The sequence below is a fragment of the Columba livia genome, chromosome 11 (genome assembly GCF_036013475.1).
Source record: "Columba livia isolate bColLiv1 breed racing homer chromosome 11, bColLiv1.pat.W.v2, whole genome shotgun sequence".
In the NCBI taxonomy this organism is placed as follows: Eukaryota; Metazoa; Chordata; class Aves; order Columbiformes; family Columbidae; genus Columba; species Columba livia.
The window spans coordinates 18,043,137-18,064,946 of NC_088612.1; the positions used below are offsets into that span (position 1 = coordinate 18,043,137).

Here is a 21,810-nt window from a genome sequence, read left to right on the forward strand (position 1 = left end):
TCAGTGCCCAGGGCAAAACAAGGGAACAAATAAAGCAACAGGGAAAAGTCCATTCAGTAACTGTGGCTTCATGGGCCGCTTCTGAAGCCCCTTCTCCATTCTTCCCTGCCTCTCAGCCTCTCCTGCCACCGCTGTGCTCTGAAAACAGGCAGGATGGCACCTCTGGTCACACATCTGGCAGTGGGTACCGAGCCCACCTGGCAGCACCTCAGCACCTGCAGCCCCACGCCTCCCCAGAACCGAGCTCCTCGGAGCTGCCTTGTGCAAAGGATGCTGCCACCTGCGCGGCTGGGGTGGCCAAACTCACGGCACGTGAAGTCACATCCAGAAGAAGCTCCTGGCTGAGCCTTTCTAAAGCAGCCTAATAGGGCAACTCAACAAAAGGTGGAAGCTGCTGCTTTTAATTTACTGGAGAAATGGCTTTTCATTCCAGATTAATATGTTTTAATTTATTTCTGTTTTCCTGAGCTCACCCCTTGTCCAGCAGTGGCTGTCTCCTTGCCTCATACTTGCTACTTGTCCAAATGAAATACTGAGCTGTATTGTCTACTATTATGGTAAAACACACAATATATCACACTGATGCATTCTGTGAGTATGACATAAAAATGACGAATGCGCTCTGGCCAAACACTGGAATGTATTCATCCCACATTAGTGCAAAATGAATATTAATATGCTAGAAAATGGCTCGGGTGATGAGGGTTTTGTGTCATATTAGAGAGGACACTTCATTCCCTTCTCATTTTTTAGGCAGCATCAGCCCCCAGTCCTGCCACAAGCCTCAGTCCATCTAGTGCAGGCTTATTTTGACACAAGTCCAGAAGGGACCACACAGGGCGAAATGCTTGACCACAGGCCTATAGAACAGATTTAGAGGGTCAGGGTGGTACCCAAGTTAAAACTGTCCCAGCGTTCTCTGTCCTGCAAACACTTCATGATCCATCTTCTGTATATGATCGTCCCCTCCTCCAAGTTCTTCAATCTCTGACTACGTCAAAGACCACCATGAGGGTTTAATGGGTTGTGGGATCAGTTCATCAAGTTTGGATTTGGCTGGATTTAGCTGCTGAGTGCAAGTTTGTGTCAGCTTTTCACAATTACTGCCCTCCTCTATGAGGTGCGACAAAATAGCTAGTGAGTGCAATGGTGAAGATAATATACTTTACAATTAGCCCATTTAATTATTCCATTGTGTGATTTCCACCACCACAACCGTATCTCTGCAAATTTATAGAGCACACACAAGAGAATATACCAGCTGAGGAGGAAAAGGAACAGTTTTACTGTATCAATCATAAAAAAACCTTTTGTTCAACTCTGATCTGAAAGACTCAAGCACATCTGAGGTCTGCACACCATGACTGTTGCCCTGGCAGTACCAGAAGCCATACACACACTCATAGACAGTCCTTGCCCCAAAATATACACTATATAAGTAAGACAAAGTGGGGAGAGGTGAGGGGGTTCTTCGCCTTATCTTAGCCGTGTCTCAGGCAATGTTTGCTTACATGGTTGCTTAGCTGCTGCATCACTCCCAAGCATAGCTAACCCTGAGTCAGCAGGTAAGCCCAGCTCACAAGGGCTTCATTTGCTTCCTGAGGATGAGCAATTCCAGGCCAGGTCTACCACATCCCTTTCCTTCTGGCCAGTGCTTCACTGGAAGGCAAAACAAATATGTACTTTATCATTGTGGGTACAAAACTGCAAAGCCAGGACCAGCCAGATGGCTCCAGAAATGCACAATTTCAATTCCACGGGCCCCACGGCACAGCCCCTTGCACCCCCATGCCCACTGCATGTAAACCCTCTCTCACAGCCGCAAGCTGCTGCACAAAAAAGCCTCAAGAGCAGCCCCACAGGAACTGTTTGTACCCAGACCGCTCACCACTGCCTTTCATCTCCTGCAAGTGGGCCTTTCTACAGCACCATCAATACAGGGTGGAGAAGGAATCGTTAGATGTGGCACTGCCATCAATATCTCTAAGAGGAACAAGTGACATGAAAAAAGGTGAACCTGAGACCTCTTCACACTAGAAACAAAGAAATTACAAGGATCTTTTATTTTAGATGGGTTAGCATTTTGGTTTATATCTATATCTATACCTAATTTATATACCTAGCAATGTAGCATCCATTTTTTCTTTGTAAGTGGAAGTGGAGGGTGAAAGCTGCAACCTTTGCCTAGAAGACTAAATGGCCTTTGGAACAGGCCGATAAGTGATAAAAACAACCTGCAAAAGCATGTATCCTTGCATCATTTAAGATGACCTTTTAGAAGGGAGACACAGGAAAAGGGGAGAAAATGAACAAAAGAAAAAAAAGCTAGGGGGAAACAAAATTTTAAAACCAAACATTCGCTGTTGGCATTTGAAGCAGCTGCCTCTAGAACAAGAAAATAAAAACAAAAAGGGATTCGACATTTTATGTCCCCCTATCAAACCATATATCCCAGCTAATGGCAGTAGAATAAAAAAATTATCAATGCAGCCTGCAAGAGAGGAAGAGGGAAGAGAACAGGAAGAGGGAGGGGAGAAAGGTTATTATAAATGTGTCAAGCTTGTTTATGGCCCTTTATCAGCAAGCACAGCGGAAAGAGAGAAGCACCGTTAGCGCATTTTAAAAGTGTTTGGCAGCTTTGTTTGGGAATGTAAATAATCTTTATATTCAGGAGCATTTATGTTTCAAGGAAGACGCAGGCACGTGTCAGCTGCGCCGACAGATTTTTTGAAGGACCTTTTGACATCCCTGCTGGGCTCTGCCTCCTGGGTCTGTGACATGGGTGCTTCATCTGAAGGTCTGAAACTGCATTCGATGGAAAAGGCTGCATTGGGAATATAAAGACATTTAGGGGAGGACTTGAAACCCATGGAAAAGCCTTCAGTCAAGGTCAGAAGCTGGGCTGGTTCACCTCCTCCCTGAAGTCAGGCGAGTGAGATTTCACTCCTAACGTTGTTACTACAAATCTGGAGTAAGGCAGCTCTGACACTCGGCACAGAGACCACAGCTCTGCCCAAACCGCAGCCCCCCGGGAGCAGAGCGCAGCAGCGGGGGTCCGTCCACCAGAGGATCAGGTCACCCCTTTTTCTGCTACTCCCAGTCTCCAGTAAGTGTAACTGATAGGTAAATCACCCCCATTTATTTACATGGCAAATATATTATAAGGAATACTCACACCCTGCAGGGAGCTGACATCTCATTTTTCACAGGCAGGATGGGGAGGGAGAGCCCCGAAGAGCAGCAGTGACAGAGATAAACCAAGAGACTGCCACGAACACGGAGACAAAGGAGGACGCCATGGTGCCTCTCCCCACTGTGGCGAGGGAGATTCACGCTCCACAGATTAATTCTGAAGCACTGTTTAACACATCTCCCTTTGGGGATGAAGGATTTGCCTTGCGTTTCAATGAGACATTCAAAATCACACTCATCATTCTCAGAAATCGCACTTAGTTAAATTGTCACCTCTCAAGCGGGAAGGCAGGCGCGAGGCTGCGCTCCGCACCGGAGGACGGCAGAGCCGGGGGTGATGCTGGGGTGCCAAGGGCTGGGGCAGGTTGGCATCACTGTGGAGGCAACAGAGGAGGCTGAAACACGGCGGCATGATGCCGAGCAGCTGGAGTCAAGGGCCTGAAGGGAGGCAGCCCTTGGGGTGGCCGTGGGGCTGGTGAGGACCAGACAGGAGCCAGGAATGAACGGGTGGGTGTGCAAGCACTGGTGTATGGAGCAGAGGAAAAGGAGAATGCCTGGAAGAAGAGTAATAGCCAGAGGGCAAAGTTTTCTTTCTTGCATGGGAAATGTAGACTGGTCAAGATAATCTTTTCCTTTTTCTGATTTCATCTTTTATGTCTCCATTTTTCTTGTCTCTTTCCTGCACTTCCTGATCTGGCAAAAAACTATACAATTCAGAGGGAACACGCAGCTTTGCTGTCCTTTCATGCCCTGGACTCCCACCACCAGCAGAGGAAAGGGGGAACAGCCCAAAAGGGTCAGCGGATGAGCACACACATAAACCCAAATCTCTACCATGTGTCCACCACATGTAACAGGTATGATATGTAGGGCCCTAGGGACATCTCCATAAGCACCAAAAGGCAGCATGGATGCAATGACAGCACAAGCTGCCAGTCCCCTCTGAGCTGGAGGGTCGAACCCCAGTCACCAGCCTGGGTCTCTCCCGTCCAGTCACGCACAACTAACTGTCTGTGGGACACTTGTTGGAGCAATTCCTCTTCCATGGGTCTCCAGAACTGCCAGCTGGCCTGACAACATCTGAACAAAAGTCCAAGGCCTTTTTCACCCTTTTACTGCTCTTGAGATTCTTCACATCTGTTTCACGAACAGGTGTGGCTGCAGTAACTCATAGAATTTGAAGACGTGAACCCAGCATAAGAGCTCAGCACACCAGCACTTTGCAGGAGGCACTGCAATACTGTCAAACCTGTGATACCCTCCTGCTAAGGAGCCAGCAAATTCACCTTCCCCTGTGCAGCCAGGTGCCTGGAAATCATCATATGAAGGAATTTAAATATAGATGTGTGATATTTACTGCAAAGCATGACCCGCACACAGATAGGGGAAAGAATGCTTGAGCAGGAGAAGTAAATGACTATCGCAGGCAGAAAACCCACCGCAATTCATGCATCACAGAAATGGTTGTGTATATTAAAGCAATGAGGACAAAGGGTATTGATTTAGCACAAGTATCAAGAGTCCCAGGTGCTAAAACCTGAAGAAATACAAACTGTGCTGGGCAGAATAACAACAAAACGAAATGATAAAAGGATATGAGTGTTTGAAAAGACGCATAGGACGGGCTATAAATTCTAATAATCCATATTTCTCGAAAGCAGCAGCTATTGACTCAAAAACAAAAGAGCAGGCATTGTAATGTAACAAATGTCAGACGGGATAGCAGCAGGAATTCAATTTGCTCTGGCCATAGATCAACTTGAAACTTAATGTAATGGCACGTAGTTAAAGCTGCACCCTCGCTTAATGGCTATTACCAGTCCTGGGTGGGTTTTCCAGCAAGCATAAAGCCGTGAGTAATTGGCCCCGCTCTGCCTGCATCACTGCTAATGAAAAAAAACGCGCTCCAGCCTGGCAGCAGCGGGAGCAGGGAAGGCAGGGAACCCAGGCAGAAGCAGGCGGCACGACAGCTGCCAAGAGCCCGCCCTGCCGGGATCCCTTGAAAGAGTTTCAGGAGAGACCTCTGGGACTTCAGCCACCGACAGCTCTTTTGTGTAAGGGCTGGGTCCCCAAGGCAGCAGCCTGACATCCTTGTTTGCCTCCCCAGTGACCTGGACTCCGGCCTGCCGGAAGACAAGGAGGAGAAGCCCTGGGTGGTTACACCTCATCCCACTCCTAAGCACACACTATCTATTACTACTTGGGCAGTGGCTCTGCAGTCAGCCAATTAAGGCCATTGTAATTACTTCTCTTCAGTGACTGCAAACGGCCGAGTTAAACGACAGACTTCCCGTTCAACAGTTATTGCAGCTGCTGAAGTGAAGAAGCAGAAGCGTCGGCATTGCTGAGAATGTGCTCTGACCATCCGTTAGAGGCAAGAGACACTGAATGGAAGAGGAGGTGGTGGGGGAGGCGGCAGGAATCATGGATGTGGGACGGGAACCTTCGTAGCAATGAGGCATTCAAAGCAGTCAAGGGAGGATAAAGATGCAAAGCTGTCTTAGTCACTTTATTGCAGATATTGCATTCCTAATGGGCACATCATAGTTTCTACCAGGAGCAAAGCTTTTAAAATTTTAACTTTCTAGGGATATGCCACTCCAAATTTCAGGGCACAATTTTGGAACAATCATAAGTAAGATCAGCCCCCAGGAGAAACTCTCTCAGGTTTGTCATTGAGGCTCACGCATGGCAGAAAAGGACTCTGGAAGGTCAGTCAGTGCTGTGCTAACCTCCCTGCAGCACGAACACGGCCAGTTGTGTTCCATATAATGAAATATGGAATTGCAGCCTCTGACTTTACTTTGTGGGAATAAGGCCCTTTCAGTGCTTCTCAGGAGGCTATTCAAATGCCTTCTACAGCCTTTTATTAAAGCAATAAAGATACCCAGAGCTTGGATCTCAGCTTTGTTTTCTCATTTACCATGAACCATACCTAGAACCTGCAGAGATGCCTCATGGTGGCATGGATTACTGCAAGTAAAGTGTTAGCAAGCAGCTGCTCTGGGTGGCACAACTGGTTTTCATTGTGCCATAATAGCGCAGTGCACTGGCTGGGTTTCTGCAGAGAGGAGCTGCTGAGCTGTGTGAACCCTGGCAGGGGCTCCCTGGGACCACAGCCACTCTCATTTCGCTGAGAATTCTCCTGCATACGTCCATGGGTGAGGACACAGCCTGCAATGACACCACAGACAGAGAACAAGGGCAAGTAAGAGCCCAGCTCTCGTTACCCGTGCACTCGGTGCCCAGTGCATGCAGGAGGCAGGGAGGAGATTTTTGTGTCGATCAGACAGCCAATAAATGCAAATGGAGGGCAGGAGGTTGAGTGTGCCCACGGGAACCAGGCCTTCGGAGCGAGAAAATGGAAGGGGGAAGGGATTTTGTACAAATCGACATTCCAGATTAAATCTCATCTTTAAACCCTGAGTTCCAGTAACAGTATCTGCTTTAATGCCCACAGGCCTTGCTTTCCTCACCAATCTCAGCCATCAGCCTCCTGTGACTGACAACACCAGGAATGAATCTCTTTTGAAGCTGACAAAACTCACTCTGAACTGATTTTCTCTTGAGCTGTGTTTACCCGAGACTGATACTGAAGAAAGCAGCTCCGAAGCAATCTCAGCCCACATCTACCCCCCAGCTCCGCACTGATGCAGCAACAGCCACCAAGTGTGGCCAAGGCCAGGCTTGGCAAGAGCAAGAGCCGCCAGCAATCAGGCCGGCTCATTTTCTGTCCCCCAGGCCCCTTCCCCTGTGAAGGCCGAGGCGGTGTTGACACGGGCTTGGCGGATCCCCAAGGAGAGCTGGGGGAGGCTGCCTGGCAGAGGGGACACCCCAGCCTGACTCATGACAAAACAGCTGAAAATATTCTGGGTCTCTGTTTACAGCCCCATAAAGATTTTACGCAGTGCATTTAGCCTCGTGTCTCTGCATTCATCGTGTTAAATGCTGAACGTTTCACTTTAATGCCATAGTGGCTACAAGCAGGAATACTTAACTTCAATAAATAAGAAGTAATCACATTTTCCCAGTGAATGGATTGAAAATGGTCACTGGGAGAGTTCACCTCCTGAAGTCAGAAGCCGGGGGCTGTTGCTGGGGCTTCCAGCAAGCTATAGACCCTATGGAGCATCTCCAGGGGAAAAAAAAATGGTATAAATAATAAAGCTTATGCATCTTTTAACTGAGGAACTGGACTGTACCTTGGCCATAGCACACTTGTGCCCAAAAGCCAGTATTAAAGGTTCAAATTTAGGCAGCAGAAGGAAAGAGGAACAGAAGCAGATGGACTAATACTGTGCACTTGTGAATAAAATCTACCAGAAAAGCACATTAATGCTCCTTGGAAACTGGAGCACTTCATGGAGGATCACACACACAGAAGAGGAGCTTCTCAAGTCAGTCCAGATTACCACAAGAGACTCCCAGGCACAGTCTCTGCAGATCTCTGGCCTTATTTAGGCTTTAGGCCGCTTCTTTTATCTACCTGGGAACTCCAGGCATTATGACCAGCTAAATTCCCTTGGATGCAATAACTTTCTTGAGGTGGGCACATGCCCAACTCACAGAACCGTGCTTCAGCCTACGATCTAGATGTCCACCGTCAGGAAGAGCTCAAAGTCCCATGAGATAATAGGTTCAATAGGGCACCCAACAGGGATTTTACCAGGAAAGCAATTCAGGGTAGGTTAACAATGTGTTAATTATGTATGTTTGAGCTACCTCAACTGAAATGATGCTCAATAAGAAGTCCTGACCAAGGAGGTCAAAACCTGTCTCCTGATTTTATCTCCAAACACCCTGTCATATTGAAAGGTTCACGTTAGGTAACTATATTACTCTATCTCCTTCCAAACACACTTGCCACCTCTCTCCTCCATTCTCTGCCTCAGAGCTTCTCTCTGCTCCAATCTTCTTATCTAAAATTGGCCCTTCCATGTTTCTCTCCAACATTTTCTTCTCATGTTACTAACCAGAAGACCAGCTCAATTCATTTGCATCCTAATTTAACCACACTCCCCATCTGTCATTCAGCTGTCAGCTGTAATGTTAGGAAATAACAGTTCAACACCCTCTGCACCACATCACTCCCAACTGAACTCTTAATTCTGAACTACCGGCTTCTGTTGATACCTGCTTGCACCACAGTTGTCTACATCTCATCCTAGACTATAGAAAAGAAATTAGATCCATAATGGGTCTGATCTCCAGGTTGTACTTTCAAAGGCAGAGGTATTGCTGGCACCAGCAAACCTGATGCACATTACAACAGAACTTTTTGTCCAACAGACAAGAAGAATGGGGTCGGTAGAAAGGATGCCTAGTAGAAGCTAGCACTTGCCCCTACCAAAAACACCCTACTTGCAGTTCCCAGACTGTCAGATTCTAAAACATGTTTGTGTGAAGCTTCTTGAAGCTTCGAGCTTTCAGCTCCGCTAAATCGTTCCGAGAAATTTACTGTGAGAATCTGGAAGTGAAAACTGAGATGGCTGACTTGCAGCTGTGCTCTGCAGTTTGCCCACAGCTTCTATTCCCAGCCACAGAGACTCTGGGAAATAGGCTGTGGACACAGAAGGTGAGAAGCTCATTTGCTTTCTCCTTCTCAGCCTATTTTTCTCTCTTACTGAGTCGTCTACAGAAAAATGGCAACTTTGAAGTTGACAACCAGACACCAGTGTTGTCCCACAACCAGCGATCCATCAAAGGACATGTGACAAGATTTCCAGTTTCCATCAGCAGCCAGAGATCTTCCAGAAGACCCTCAATCAGCTCTCCTCCACTCTACGTGATGATCTACAGGGTCTCTAACAGCAGCTTGCACATCATCACCCAGAATACCCTGCATGTCTCCCTTTGAAGCTGTGACCTGATTACCATAAGCAACGCACTGCAGATGTACCTCTGCAAGCCCAGAAGCACCAGGGGAAATGAATATATTAGTATTTATCATATTAATGCAGATCAAGCTGGGTATTTGTTCTGACATTTCAATAATAGCTTTTCTTATTTTTTAAGCAGCAGCTTGTATTCTCTTCTCCCTTAAATAATTCATTGTTACATTAAACTTATTTTAAATTGGGGTCTTTTTTTCCATCAAACTAAAATCTTATTTGGATGGCCAAGGGGAAAAGAAGGTATAAATGAAAACTCTCTCTTTTCTCTTCTCCATTCCTTCATTCCCTCTTTTTTCTCTCTTGTTAAAATCTCTTAATCAAAGTGACAATCTGTCTTTCCCAGGAAGGAAGCTGGCGCCTTTGAACAGTGCTGCTCCGAGAGCTCTCTGCTTTGATGTGGGATTTAACTTATGCCTTTAGCAATCTCAAGTGCCTGTGCATGCACACACGGCGTGCCTGCATGTACCCATGCGTGCGTTTTTGTGTTTGTCCTCGCTGCACATACACAACCTGACCCACCCACAACAAAAAAAAGAGAGGAAAGGGAGAGACAGAAAATGCCATGACCACACAAAGCAGTGACGTGAACCTTGTGGAGCTCGTACTGAGCACAGTTCAGAGGGGATCTTGTTCTTTGCCTTTTCCCACAGTGACACCTTCAAGCACTCCATCATCTGTTAACTTCAGTGAATACAGAGCAGTCTGTCACAGGAGGCCGACACCCTATAGAAGGTCAGGTATGTACTGGAAGCTCTGTTCCTGTAGTTCATGGTCCCTCTATCATGACTATAGTATGTTCACATCCAGCATCCTCCTGGGTGAGGAGACATAGCATGCAACTGTGGTGTTATCATGCAACTTGTCATCCTCTTCCTTCCCTTTGTTCTCATCACAGTCTCTCTCCTGCTTCGACAACTGCTTCCCTCTTCCTTTCTTTTAGCCCTCCTGACCTCAGCATTGGCTCTGGGGGACAGTGAGGTCTTCACCCTGCCTCCTCTGAGGATACAGCAGAGCTTTGTCTGATATGGCACAGCAGGTTTGACTTCAGGGAACATAAACCCAGGCTTGGGCCAATGGACCATCTCAGGAGGCTGGGCCCATCTTGTCCCCATGGGTGATTACTCCTTCTTCCCTTGCTAGTAGGGCTGCCTCTCATCACTGTCCTAGTGCCCTGGTGGCATGTTTTCTTTTAAATGTCACCAAAAGCAAAGCCAGAGCAGAGCTACTGACATCTTCCCATTTCACAGCCAGAAAGCTCCCTCCCTATCACATAAGGAAGCACCATCACTTGCTGGTATTCTACAGCAGTTATTCATCACATAATTCTCTAAGACCTCCACTCTACTTCTAGCAAGTGCCTTCTGGGATTTCAGAAATCACCTTCCTGATCTGTATTGGGACCTTTCTCATCCTTAAGAGAAGTTCTTGGTCTAAGCAAATTAGATCTCTTGGTTTTGTGTACATTGGAGATTTTACAGGTGTTTCTGCTTACGGTAAGTCTTCCCCAGTGGTTTTCCCTAGCAGCAGGCCAAGTGTACGAATGCTTTACAAAATGCTGAACAACACGAACCTCACAACTAGAAATCTCAAAAGCAGCTTCAAGTCAGAAAAAACAAAACCTTGACAAGAACAGAATCCAATATTGCCTCAAGTTTCTTGTACCAAAAGCCAGTCTTTACAGCAAAACTGGTGTCCTCTCATAATGCCCCAGGTTTTTTTTTTAAAGTTTAATGTTTCGAGTTTTCCTCACTGTTCTACTCCTTTAAAAACACACACACAAACACACATACACAATCTTATGCTTTAAAAAAGGAATCCCAGGGACTGTGGGAAAGGACACAAGGTAGGCTTGAGATAGAAACCAAGGAGAAATTGAGTTATTGGAGAAAGAAACTGAGAGAAGATGAATAGAAGAGCTAAAAAGTGAAAAGATACTGACCAGGGAAATAGGAAGAACATTAGGAGGATGTCTTACAGTGAGTGGATAGGAAGCATTTATTTTCACATGCATCAGGAAGCAGGGAGATCTCCATGGAGGTTTCCCAGGGCATCCATTGTAGCTGGAATATCCACAGGAAAGTTTCCACCCCCAGCTTTTATAATAGTTAACGCAGGATGTGAAGTCTGACTCTTCCTCCTCAGAGATAAGGCCCTGAGCTAAAATTTACCACTTCATTGTCTGTCACTGCTTTTACATGGACAGCCAAGTCCATCCAGACACACTTCTCCTCTAAGCCCCTTGCTCTCCACAGGTACTGAGCATCCACAGCTCCTGCTGCACATACTGCACAGATTCAGCATGCCTACTTAGATACTCGGGTCCAGATCTCTGCACACAGAGAAATGGGCCACAAGAGGAGGCTGTGTCTTGCTGTCAGTTCCAGGCCTGTTGCCCCAGCGCTCTCTGGGGTATCCAGGCTCCAGCTCTGCAATACATGGTGTACACATGCCATGAAAGTCACGAATTGTGGATCCAGCGTGCTGCCCAAGACAACAGCCAGGAATAAGATGTCTCTGCAGAATCCCTTTGTCATTTCTAGCAGGCAAGTAAAGCAAAAGGACGGGATAAGCATGCCCAGGTATGGCACCCCTGGGCATAGCCCTGCCAGTCCAAGGGCACCTCCTTTCCTACTTTGTGCTGCTGGTGCTACCTACATCTGAGTCTGCTGCCTGCAGTCACTGCGCTGCACTCGTCCTCGCTTTACATTCTGCATCTCCCTCCTGAGATTTGCTGCCAGTTTAATAGAGTGCACACTGAGAAGGTCCCCCCCCCCCCCCCACATGCATACCCAATCAGGCCTCCTGATTATGCAAATTAAATACAGTAACATCACCCCCCCTGCACCTCTACTCCACCCCATTCCAGCACAAAATGTGGGGGGGAAGTAACAAATCCTCCATTCATAACCAGAAACATTAATTATATGTAATGATGGGCAGTCAACTCCCTGAAGCATTTGCATAATTACTAATGCTAATGGATTCAGAGTGCCTCTCTCCTTCTCGTGGAGGAAATTTAATTGGAAAATGCATAAAAGCATGAGGAGGGTGCTCTGAGTGGTCTGAAGTGGCACACGCAAAGCGGAGGAGCTCTCTGGGAAGGGTGGGAGGAACCTGGTCACTCTGCCCCAGCTCCCGCAGCCAACCTGCCTTTTCTCCCCTCACCTTCCACAGCATCACCCCCACTTCTGGGGAGCAGGCACAGGAGAGATGGAGGGGTAGGCTGAGAGAGCGTTCAGGTCAGCTGTCTTGACACCAAGGGGATCATAAAAATAAGATTTAATGAAATTCAGAAATTCTCATCTAGGTTCCTCAGAGACAGCAAGTAACAATATCTGCCACTTCCTTGGCAGTAGGATTTCTTGGGCCCTCTGGCCCCACAAATCTGCAGTAGCTATGTCTCTATTCTCCTATACATGCTGGCAGCTGCTGAGCTTCCCTAAGGCTGAACTTGCTGCTCTCTCCCCGCTACCACAGTTACATTGCCACCAGGCTCGGCTCCCTTTCCACAGGAAAACCAACCTCATGGCAAATGGCTGGCTGCAGCACAAGAGAGCTCGAACCTCTCTGTGCCCTTGGGGAAACGCCTTTTCCTCTTTTCTGTCAACCTAACGATGGTTAAAGGAGGTGTCAAATCTGGGGCTGGGCCATCTCCTGCGGTCTCCTCATGCCCACAGCCCCCCCTTCCCACCCTCCTGCAGGCCAGCGTATCTCTATGGCCAGAATTTTGTAAGGGGTGAACAAGAGACTCACCGCATATTTGAACTTCACTTCTTCTACCCTTTCCCTGCATTTATTCCCCATCTCTGTAGAGTCTGGCAGCAGGTCTGGGTCTGTGTCCCACAGACAGTGCATGGGAGGTCAGTTATGCAACTTCAAGCCCACCACCCCTGCCCTTCCTGGGGGTCTGAGCTCCTGAATGGAGATAAGTTTTGAGCTGCACTGTGAGCAGCTGGTGAGGCAGCAGATGGCTGGGAATCTGTAAAAATAAAAAAAAACCTGGGGCTGTGACAGCAGCACTTTTATTGTTCACTCATTCCCACCACCGCCAGACTTCGAATGCATATCAAACAGGGTACATGCCCTTGCAAACACCATCACAGGCAGTTGTGCAAAACGGTGACAAAGCTGCTCTAACACCCCCAGCCAAGAGGTCCGAAGAGGACACCCTGTAACAATAACACACCACTGCATCATCACAGAGGGGGAATGAACCCCGTCACCTTGCCCCATTGCCATACTTCAGCAGTGGTGCAACACCCCAGGGGACTGGACACCAGTCGTCTTTTTTTTATTGCACTATAAAGCATTGTGCACACCTTGGGCAGTGCATAAATAACAGCAATAATATGGTCCCTTGAGCAAAGCAGCGGTTAATCAGCAAGAAAATCATCCTCTTTCCCACTTAACATTCCAGTGGGTGCCTACGGGCAGCCCTTTGCTCTGGAAAGGGTTTGCACATCTGCTTCCCATTGCAACCAGGCCACAATTCGAGGAGGTCTTAGCTGTTTATCATCTTTCTGTTGTGAGATAAGTTTGGTTAACTTCTGATACTTGTGAGGGTGAGGGGCCAGAGCCAGGCAAAAAGCAGCTTTGGCAATGAATCCCTCTCTTCCTGACTCGCAGCAGCTGCTTTGGGCCTGGGTCTCCATTTTAAACACTGCCAACAAGAGAGAAATGCGACTGACACCTACACGCACCACAACCAGAGCCTTAGGCAAGGCTGAGATGGAAAACGTTTCAACTGTCCTTGTCCTCTTTGGTCAGCTCGCCAGGGACCTCATTCGAGACCTGTCAAATTCATTGGACGCCGCACATTTCCAGCACCTCCGCAAAACAAATGAACAAAACCCCTCCGGAGTCCAACTGGTGACATGGAGAGTTAAAGTACTGGTATATACCTGGACAATATTACCCACTCAGGTGTGTTTGAGTGACTGATTCTTTCTCAGAATATTGTTTAAGCTATATGTGACTTAATGATAACACATCTTGAATTTCACCAGTATGCCTTGTTCACTCTGGACCCTCCCAAACAGGTTTTAAGCTGTTTCCCTTGGGAGACTTCCAAAGTCTAAGTTCTCAGCCCACATTTCCCTTCACTTTTTTTTTAATTTTTAAATAATGACACATTTGGACATACAGATATTTTGCCTGGATTACAAAACACTTTGAAAACTGGTGCACATTTGATCTGTTTTTCCAATATAGTAGATACGCACAGACACCACAGGGCACATTTTCACTCCCTTCAGCTAATCCCAATGCAAAGAGTAACACAGCATCCCTTCTTTTAGAAAACATCCTTTTTTCATTCATTTATCACTAGAGAAAGCAAAAGATTGAATCAGAGAAAATACTGCCAAAAAAGCCACTAAGCAGCGTAACTGCTGATTAAACCTTGTTTCAGTCAAGAGTTCAACCTGAACAAACCTAAACTTTTAACAAAAATTATAAACACATTTCCACTGAGAAAAAGAAAAACCTTTCTAATTGTTGTACGAAGCCTGCGCACCAGAAACTGAAACCAAGGAGGTGGTTCTGCTTGACATTACCCCAGAGCTCTATTCTTGGCTTTGTAACCCAGTTAAGAGAAAGACAGACAAGGAAGAACAATTCTGCAGGAGTTTACTAGGGTAATATGAAAAGCAAACAACTGCTATAGCGAGGATTATTTCAGTTGTTTTTGCAAAGATTTAATGCTACTGCGTGTAAAATAAAGGTCTGAAATACGGTAGCAGATCTTTCCAGGGGGGTCTTCAAACTTTTTGAGTGGAAGCTGCCCCCCCAGAGCACTGTGACGATATTTGCCCAGTCTCAGCTGCCTACGTGGGGAGGGAAACTCCGTCCCCCTGTGGGCTGGGCTGCCCCCGGTTCCCAGTCACAGGAGAGCTGCCGGCAGCACCCCAGAAACAGCGAGCTCCCTTACAGCTCAGGACAAGAAACGGGCAAGTTTTGGGGGACCGGCAAGAGGAAGACTTCCTGAAAAGCAGGCACAGGCTCTCCCTCTGATCCTGCAGCCAGGCTGGAGCTTGAGAATGGAGAAAATCAATGAGTACATATCGACGGGCTGGAACTGACTGAAAAAGGTACTTCAAATTCTCACTCCCTTGAGACAGTCCGGAGTGACTCAGGCTGTCTGGCAACGCTGCTTCATTTCCCCAGACTACCTTGTTATTTGAGATCGAGTGTTGGGTAAGTGATCTCAAACAGCAGTAGTTCCTGTTTGTATCGCATCTTCAAGACCAACAGACCCTAAATGTCTTTACAATTTTCATACGGAAGCAGTCGCAACTGTCACTACAATCCAAAAGGCAAGTGGGCAGACTACAGCTATTTTTAGAAGAGGAGTTCACCTGGAATATCATATTTTCTCAGTCTGTTGATCTCTAAAGATTATTTTTTCCCCTGCATTTATTATAGCCTAAATCCTGAGTCCCAGTATCTGGAGGGTTGCTGGTCCACAAACCAGAATGACACAGAACTAGGTCAGGTAACAAACTCAATGACAATCGCAGCACTATAGCAATAACTCAAGTTACATCTCCTGAAGATGAGTGGAGAAATGATTTTGCATGAATCACTGAAGGTAGCTATAATTGTCAGAAGACTCACAATGGGTTTTGCAGAAGTTTCGCAGTTGCTCGCAGTGGACTGTCAGATGCAAGACAGCATGCAAACAAAACATTGCAAAGGTTGCCACAGAATAACTTTGAAGAACAACATTTCTGAAGAGGGTTTTTGGCTGGAAATAGCGGAAAGCAACAAAGTGGCTTCTGTGAAACCACAAAGGCACACAACAATGCTATTTAGTTGTTTGCACAGATCTCTTGAATGCAGCAGCAAATTAAATAAGGTTGTATCTACAAGATGAACCCATAGCTAAAATGCTGCATCTTCATAAGGCAAAATCTTTGTTTATTGACAAAAATATATTAACTTTGTTTTCAGTACAGGAAATAAAGACATCCTAGAGAAGGACAATTTTATTTGCTGTCTCTGATGCTATAACCTTTGGAAATATATTTCCAATAATCATTTATAACTACAAAGCTGAAAAGGAAGCAACCTATTGTCTTCTTGATTACTTTGAAAGCAGCTCTGAAATTTCATTTGGAATATTTTTTAAAGTTACAGATTTACTGTAATGAAATTATTTCTATATTGGCAAAGTGTCTCCACTTGTAATTGGTAACGTTCATTTGTATATGGAGTTATATTTCCCAAGGCTAATGGAATATAATAATATATCATATAGCAAGTATACTGTGGATATATCATCCTTTGATCAAGGAGGCTGCATTGCAAAGTTTTAAATCTTTTTGACTCATCTCCCAAATTGTTCCAGTGTTCCCACAGGGCATTTCTATACACTACATTTGAAAAGATCTTTTTGAATGTTCCTAAGCTACCGAAAGCGACTCTGGTGCAAGGGAAGATCAGATTGTTCAGCGGCAATTTTTAAGCTCTTTCAGGCTAGCGAACACAGGGAGGTATTTTCAGTACTCCACACCACTTATGGTCCTTTCACAGTGTGCTAAAAGCTTTTTAATGATAGAGTTTTAAAATTAAAACAATGGCAAAACACATTAATTGAAAGGTAAGTTACAAAAGGGAGTTGCAGAGAAATTATTTGGCCATAAATGCTACTTCAATTTAAGAACACATTGTATCCAGAATAAAAATGGAAAGGAATTGCATTCAGTGACATGCATTAGCTCTCAAACGTCTGCCTTCACATTTCAATTAACTGAACAGCCTTAATCAAATTCAGCCACTGAAAAAAACCTGTTGACTTCTCAGGAAACCACGAATATTACTCAAAGGCTGAAATTTCTCAAAAAGCTTTGTGGAGCACATACTGAGAGAGTCAATAACAGCACCGGCTTCAGAAATCCTATAGTTGCAACTGGCCAAAGTTGTTGAAACTGTGGGTGTTGAGTCTCCTCACTCTTGCAGCATACATCACATCCTTTCCTCCCCTTTGCAGAAACAGAAATAACATTTTCCCTGCAAAACAAACTAAGACAGATTGCAGAAATATCGACTCTGCTAGGGCTGTTTCAAATTAAAGTCAATTTCAATTATACATGTAAAGAGTTTTGGGAAATAATTTAAACAAAACAAAAAACCCCACTATAGATACATTGAAATGCATTAAAACTGCTAATAAGTATTATATTTTATATAAAAATTGACACTTAAGAAAATTGAATTTTGTATGTGCAGGCAATGGAAAAGTACACTAGAAATGTTAAGGAAAACAGATGCTCTTTAAAATGCTGTTTAAAACAATTAGCTAAGAAAGGTGGTTATGCTAATTCTGCGATATCCCAGAAGTGACAGCCCGAACTGCTGTACAGCATTCCCCCAGCCAAACGCAGAGCCAGGCGACCTCTGCACAGCCCGGGCATTCAGCTCTGAGAAGCCACTTCCACACCCTCAGACACAGCAGAGAGACGGTCCAGGGAACCTTCCGGACCTGGCAAAAGGTAATTAGAGGAAGGATCACCACATTCTCCGTCCTTCACAGATCGCCCTGGCAGAAGGAAGCTCTGCAGGACAGGTACCTTTCTAAGGGGACGCTACTTTCAGCAGTCAAGTGGTTCCTACCACAGATGAACCTGTGCACCTCACAGTCTGTTTTGAAAGCATGTATGTTGTCATAACACTTCAAAATGTCATTGCACTTTAAAATGTTGTCTCTCTTGCAAAGTTTGAGGTTCTTAGCTTACCTGCTTCTGAACATCAAGGCCCACACAACTAGGCACACCAGCCACAAGACTGTGCTCTTTGTCAGCCCCAAATTAGACCAATAATGATCCTTTATATTTCACAAGTATTGCACATATTTTTGTGCCATACTCTGAAGTAGTGAAGGCTTAACTAAGAGAACTAACAGCATCTGCCACCTTGTCGAATGCTCTGTCCTCAGACTACTTAGAGATGTGCATTCCAGGCAAGCTGCTATTTGCCAGCTGTGCATTTATTACAGCACTGACGCTCCTTGCAGACATGCTTGGACCAGGAGGCCACTTGCAAATCCGTATGACCCAGAATTGCACCCAGACCCTTGCAGCACTCTCACAACTGCCTTCCTTAACAAGATGCTAGATGCTTAAATAAAACCTGGGAAATCTGTATTCCAGTCATGATTCCACCACAGGCTCCCTGTGTGACCTTCGGCAGGTCATTTAAGCTCCCTGTAAAAATAAGACTGATAACACTTCCACTATCTGCCTTGCCTATTTAGACCTTAAGCTCCTCAGGCAGAGATTGTCTCTCACATGCACTGAGCCTCTAACAGCTGGGGCCTCTAATAACCACTGTAATACAGATAATTATTAACAGGAACAATGCAAGCAGCACTGACAGGGACAGGGCTGCACTATCCCCAAAAACATTACAAAGGGAAAAAAGTCCAAAGCAGAAAGTTGTGGTTGAGCCGAACAGGGGTATTATCAAATGCAAACATATTTTTGAGCTCTCTGATCAAACTGGAAGGCAGGTTTCGGGCTGTAACGAAAGAAATCACGTTATTACCCACTTGCACAGCCTGACAGCACAGCCCCATGCAGAACGCATGAAAGCTTTCCCTTTCCATTATGCTTAGGTGCTGTGATGGAAACTCATTTTTTCTCCTTTTCATAAATAAAAACGTAAATGACTAGCAGTCTGGAAAGTCAAAATCTTGCAGGGAGGGAGCTGCTCATGTTTTATCAATGAGGAAGCAAAGCACTGGGCATCATGATTTGTCTGTTTGCCTGTTTTCATTATCTTTTTAATGTTAACATTAAAGTATTCTGGAGACTATAAAAAAAAACAAAACAAACCAACAAAAAAAACCCACCACAACCTGGTGTAGAATGACTATTTGAATAGAGATAAAATGCACCTTTGAGAATAGCAGCTAATAGCAAGGCTTTACTTCTGCCTGTGAGCTGGGAAATATGTCGTAATGTCAATGCTGGCGTTTGCTGAAAAATTCTTTCCTGTTCCAGGTTCTCCATTTCTTCTTGTATCTTTTGGCCTTTGCTCAACAGCAGCAGAAAAAGAGCCAGGTGCCACCGGATCCCAAACAGCAGCACTTTCTCGCTACAAATGCCCGTGTGATACAGCTGCTCTGACTCACTTCAGGCTGCTTCTCCAGTGGGTGCTGCCCTGTTGGCTCGCCAGCTGCTCACTGGGTACAATCCCAGCCCATCTACCGGGAGCCTGAGTGGTTAGGTATGCTCTGTCTAAAAGGGAGGTGCAGAGGAAAAAGGCAAAGAAAACAGCTGTACTTTCATAACCTCTTCTTATGGCACACAAAGTAGAGCCTGGAACCTTTGGGCTGGGTTTTATTTTCCTGATTTTTTAAATTTGATTTTATTGTTTTCATTCCTGTTTGAGATTTGTTTTTTTCCAATTAGACATTCAAGTCTTGTTGACCAGTTTCTCTGGAAGATTTTATGGATGGGTTGAGAACTAATATGTTTAGGATATCAGAGGAACCAATACATTGGAAAAGCCCTAAAAATCACAAATAGATTTTTGTCCAAAATGAGGTGGTTGCTTAAAGGCTGCCACAAAGATGCATTTTACTAACCTAACAAATGTTCAGGACAGATTTTGCATAGCAGGAGGTGCAGACTGCTTAGGAAATTTGCTTCACAGCCCACCCAAAAATGCTGAGACAAGTGCAAACCCATACACACACATGTTCATGTGCACTCACGCAGAGGGATTTTTAACAAGGAGTAAGCAACTTTCCTATAATTTCCTCTGCTCCTCTTACTGGTTTCTGACAGACTCTCCCCAAATCCACCATTGCATCCCTGTGCAAGAGCAGCTGATAATTATCCTCTCTTGGGCATTAAAGCCAGAAACGATAGTTGAGATCACTTATGTCACATTCACATTTTTCATACACACATATATGTTGCTTATGCCACAATTCATTCCTTCTGTCACTGATCTGCCACAGATATACTGGCAGTGGGGCACAATTATCTCATTGCTCCTTTCTGTCCCTGCTACTCCTGACGGAGATGGAAAAAAAGTGGAAAAGAGTAGAAAAGCTCTACCAAATTCACTCTGAAGGCTCAAGCAAACCTGTCTGTTCAGAGTTTCCTGGAGCAGCTATTCCCACATGTGTAGCGTGCAGAGGAAGGAAACTATTTGATTTCAAAATGAAAAACCTGATCAACTCTAAGGAAAAGTAAAAACACCATAGTCCAGAAAGCAGCCCATTAGCTAACTGTGAGTGACAAGATGATTCCATGCTGTGTTTCTTCCTCGCCTCCTTCACAGAGACCCACTTACAGCCCCAGCTGCTGTCCAGGAGCAAAGGTGCACACTGCACTGTCACCTGAGCTCCACAGAGGGGTCAGAGTCCTTCTGAAGCCTGGGATTAATGGATGGTGGACCCCAACTGCACTCAGGCAGGGGCTTACCTGCACAGAAAACTCATTAAGTCAGTAGTAAAACTGAAATTTGTTATCATGGAGATCATTAGAACATAAAGTGCAGGCTTAAAGATGAGTACGGTCTCCAGTGTGCTCCCAAATCAGGGCCAGGATAAGCAAAGAGCAGAGGAAAGGGAATTATTTCAGCTTTGTTCCCTTCTGGATGCTCCATATGCTACAGCCAGCTGTTCGGGGTTTGTTCATACTCATTACAGTAGGTACGTGTGACAGACTCTACCTCCCCTCAGAGTGACTCAATCATACAGGGTCTCACATGGTTTGCTCAAAGCTCTAATGCAGTTTGCTTTCCCCTCGCCTGCTCTACACCCCCCCCCTCTGTATTTCCTCCTGCCTAAATCTAGTGGCTTTAACAAGTCACACCCTCAGGACAAGGGGAAGGTGAGGTGACTGCTCCTTCTGTTCATTCAGAGTTTCCTCCTTCACCCACTGCTCATCTGCCATCACACGTACATCTCAGCAACCAGACAGAACACACTTCACTAAAAGAACAAACAAACATGTTTGGGGGAGTCAAATTTATAGCCAAGAAGCTTGTACCTTTTGGAAGGCTATGCAGCAAGAAAAACGGTGACGAGGTGCAGCAAAGCCCACTGTGCTCTGCTGCCCCCTCAGTTTCGTGTCATTCAAACTGCATGTACAGTTCTGGAGCAGCTGGAGAGCAGCTGCCCCAGCGAGCACCCTCCTGCAGCACTTTCTGATAGATACACCAACGCAAACACTGTCCCTGACTCCATGTCCTGAAACAGTGTTTGTGGAACAGAGTCACAATGTTGGAGACTTCATGATGCCAGAGCCTGACGTGCTGCAGACACCACAGCAGTGTTCCCAATCAGCTCTGCCTCCACCGCCCAGGCCATGCCACTGTCCCCTGGCTGCCAGCTCTCTGCAAGATCCCAGAGGATGCAAAGACTCAACCACAGCAATAACGCAGAATAAGCTCTTCACACTATAAAGCACAGGGACAAATCCTGAACTTTTGCCTCAGGAAGACCTTCAGCACACAACAGAATGTGGCCGGCACATCCCAGGACCAGATCCCTCATTCATTCTGCATGTCCCCCTAAGCAGAGGGGCATGCTGCTAGAAGAAGTCTTTGGTTTTTGGTATTCTGTCATTCTTTCCAAGAGCTGCTGCGCCTCTTGCCCACAGTGGGTATGAAACTTGGCTGTTCTCCTGCTGCTGTCCCAAACCATCACATCTCCCAAAGATCCACAGCCTTCTCTGAGCCCTTCATGTCTTATTACTTCATCCATTCA

At 45.8% G+C, this 21,810-nt stretch overlaps 1 protein-coding gene across 5 annotated transcripts in view; it reads right to left on the bottom strand.

Annotated features, from left to right (window-relative positions):
* Window positions 1-21,810, bottom strand: part of HMG20A (high mobility group 20A) — a 170,748-nt gene that overhangs the window by 55,535 nt on the left and 93,403 nt on the right. Inside the window, exon 10 of one of the 5 annotated variants that reach the window (XR_010475278.1) lies at window positions 12,840-13,065. The exons of the other annotated variants lie outside the window; for them this stretch is intronic. The gene's annotated coding sequence lies outside the window, so the exon portion shown is untranslated. The remainder of the gene's footprint in view (window positions 1-12,839; window positions 13,066-21,810) is intronic. 5 annotated transcript variants of the gene reach the window in all.